Raw genomic sequence first — 3,890 nt, forward strand, 5'->3', positions numbered from 1 at the left:
AAGCAGTCTGATTGGTCCTAGAACAATAGGATTCAGAATGCATCAGTCTGATTGAACCTAGAAAAATAGGATCCAGAATGCAGCAGTCTGATTGGTCCTAGAAAAATAGGATCCAGAATGCAGCAGTCTGATTGGTCCACTGGAGCTACCCAATCCAGTTGGAAGTGAATCCACAACCTGATTGACCCACAGGAGAATCCCGGAATTAGCCAATCACGTGGGGCCCATTGTGTAAATAATGTATATAAAGCAGACATTCTGGGGGAAATTCCATTCCTCCTCACCATTATGAGCTGAATAAAGAGCATGAAATCGACTCTCAACTCCGAGTATATTTCAGATGCTTTAGCTGAGATTCCTGCATTGCAGAGGGTTGGACTAGATGATCAGTAGGTGATGTACATTCTCAGAAGGTAACCATTTAATATATTTTGTTAATTTAACCTAAGCATAACTACAGAATCATAGAAGTGTACTGTATAAGGTAAATGTTATGGATGTGCTTTCACTGCGTTATTATGTACTCTGCTATTTCAGTTTTGATCTGAAATGTTTATATTTGTTGTAACTTAAATTTCAGAGGGGTAGACCAAGTCCTAGAATGAGGGAAGCTTTCTCTGACTCTTAGCAAAACAAACTCTGACTCTTAACAAAACAAACAAACAAAAAAATTCCTTCCAGTAGCACCTTAGAGACCAACTAAGTTAGTTACTGGTATGAGCTTTCGTGTGCACGCACACTTCTTCAGTTACACTGAAACAGAAGTCACCAGACCCTTATATATAGTGAGAGGGTGGAGAGGGGTATTACTCAGAAGGGTGGTGGGAATGGGTGATTGGCTGATAGGTGTGGTAAACCTGTTGGTCTTAGGGGGGAAAGGAAGGGATGAGATGACTAAAAATAGCTATATCATGTATAATGAGGTAAGAATCCAATGTCCCTATTCAGATCAGGTCTCTTCATGCTTTTAAGTTTGGTAATAAGTTGCAATTCAGCAACTTCTCTTTCCAGTCTATTTCTGAAATTCTTTTGTAATAAGACAGCAACTTTGAGATCTTGTATAGAATGTCCTGGGAGACTGAAGTGTTCTCCTACTGGTTTCTCTGTCTTGTGATTCCTGATATTAGACTTATGTCCATTTATCCTTTGGCGTAGGGTTTGGCCTGAAGGCTGTGTACTCCCTCTGTATCAGAGCTGGTGTGCCTCTAAATACGTTTCTGGGCAGCACAAGAGGGGAATGTAGGAAGCTGCCAAACACCAAGTCAAACCATTGGTCCATCTAGTTCAGCATTGTCTGCACTGATTGGCAGTGGGTCTGCAGGGTCTCAGGCCTCATTCTTTCCCAGCCCCACCTGGAGATGCTAGGGATTGAATTAGAGACCTCCTGCATCCAAAGCTGATGCTCTGCCACTGAGAGTGGTGCATGCTCTGGTTCTCTCCCGCTTGGACTACTGCAATGCGCTCTATGTGGGGCTACCTTTGAAGGTGACCCGGAAACTACAACTAATCCAGAATGCGGCAGCTAGACTGGTGACTGGGAGCGGCCGCCGAGACCACATAACACCAGTCTTGAAAGACTTACACTGGCTCCCAGTACGTTTCCGAGCACAATTCAAAGTGTTGGTGCTGAACTTAAAAGCCCTAAACGACCCCGGCCCAGTATACCTGAAGGAGCGTCTCCACCCCCATCGTTCAGCCCGGACGCTGAGGTCCAGCGCCGAGGGCCTTCTGGCGGTTCCCTCGCTGTGAGAAGCCAAGTTACAGGGAACCAGGCAGAGGGCCTTCTTGGTAGTGGCGCCTGCCCTGTGGAACGCCCTCCCACCAGATGTCAAAGAGAAAAATAACTACCAAACTTTTAGAAGACATCTGAAGGCAGCCCTGTTTAGGGAAGCTTTTAATGTTTGACAGACTATTGTACTTTAATATTTTGTTGGAAGCCGCCCAGAGTGGCTGGGGAAACCCAGCCAGATGGGCGGGGTATAAATAAATTATTATTATTATTATTATTATTATTATTATTATTATTATTATTATTATTATTACTACTGAGCTATGGTCCTCTCCCCCCACCAAGCGGGAGCTGTGGGTCCATGGATGAGTGCATCTGTTGCAGTGAGAGGTTCCTTCGTCCAGCCCCTGGCATCCATCTGCAGGTAAGGAAGATTCTAACCTAAAATCCTGGAGAGCTGCTGCAAATCAGTGCAGACAATACTGCCCTTCCTCCGTTGTGTGCTGCTGAGCTCGTGTCCTGCTTTGTAGGCTTGGAAGCGCCCGCTATTTCCTTCCCTGCTGCCCTCAAGCATCCAAGCCCAGAGCCTTACAGACAGGGTGGGAGAAGACGTTTTTCAATTGGGAGCGTTGAATTGCAAATCCCAGTTTTAAATTGGGAGCGCTGCATTGCATATCACGCCGCCTGCACAGGAGGCAAAGCCAGGCTGCATCCGTCCCTGACGTCCCCCATTGCAACACCCGCTTCTTATCTCTATGGCATCATAGGCGACTCCGGGGAGGGAAGAGCATCGCTCTACTCCCGGAAGTCTCGCTGGAAGACCGTAGATAGGGCTGGAGCCCCACGTGGTCCTTACAGGCTTCCCCTCTCCGCCCACCATTACCCACAAACCACCTTGCCGTGGCACAGAGGCACAAATTGAAGAGGGAGCCACCTTAGTCTGGGATGGGCCTATTCCTGGTTCAGATCAAGAAGCCATTTTCAAGTGCCTCCCAGTTTACAGAAGGCGGGGGTGAGATGCAAACAACGTGGCTGAGCATACTCCTAGGGGATTTGTTTCATTTTTGTAGATATGGACAGATATAGTTTTAATTTTTTTATGTCCTTGTTTTTAAATGACCCCCCACTTATTTTAATCCGGTGTTAGCATTTTAACTTTTATCATAGCTGTCAACTTTTCCCTTTTCTTGCGTGGAATCCTAGTCGGAATAAGGGAATTTCCCTTTAAAAAAAGGAAAACGTTGACAGCTATGACTTTTATATGTTTTTAAGTAGGGCTGTAGTCCCCCCTCTGCATTTTCTTCTTGGTTAAACCCACTTAGAGGCTGATTTGGGGGGGGGGCACACACACCATCAAACAGTGTGCAAAATCTTCTGAAACGAAGGAGTGAATAGGCAGCAAGCGAGCAAACCAAACCGTAAGCCACTTTTTTTTTAGTCCTGGGATTTTACTTTCTTGGGCTCCATGATCACTGCAGATGGTGACAGCAGCCACGAAATTAAGACACCTGCTTCTTGGGAGAAAAGCAATGACAAACCTAAGCAGCATCTTAAAAAGCAGAGACATCACCTTGCCAACAATAGTTAAAGCTAGGGTTTTCCCAGTAGTGATGTATGGAAGTGAGAGCTGGACCATAAAGAAGGCTGATTGCTGAAGAATTGATGCTTTTGAATTATGGTGCTGGAGGAGACTCTTGAGAGTCCCATGGACTGCAAGAAGATCAAACCTATCCATTCTGAAGGAAATCAGCCATGAGTGCTCCCTGGAAGGACAGATCCTGAAGCTGAGGCTCCAATACTTTGGCCACCTCATGAGAAGAGAAAAGACCCTGATGTTGAGAAAGATTGAGGGCACAAGGAGAAGGTGAAGACAGAGGACGAGATGTTTGGACAGTGTTCTCGAAGCTACCAGCATGAGTTTGACCAAACTGCGGGAGGCAGTGGAAGACAGGAGTGCCTGGCGTGCTCTGGTCCATGGGGTCACGAAGAGTCGGACACGACTAAACGACTAAACAACAACAACAAAAATAAATGAGTCTAAGAATAGAAACCGACAATGGAAAGGAAGCCTATACAGTAAACCTGTAAGCCGCCCGGGGGAGGGGCGAGGCGAATCAATAAAACCGTGAGAGGAAGCCCGGAAGTCGTCCGTGCGCGTGGC

The sequence above is a fragment of the Podarcis filfolensis genome (genome assembly GCF_964270895.1).
Source record: "Podarcis filfolensis genome assembly, chromosome: 6".
Classification (NCBI taxonomy): Eukaryota; Metazoa; Chordata; class Lepidosauria; order Squamata; family Lacertidae; genus Podarcis; species Podarcis filfolensis.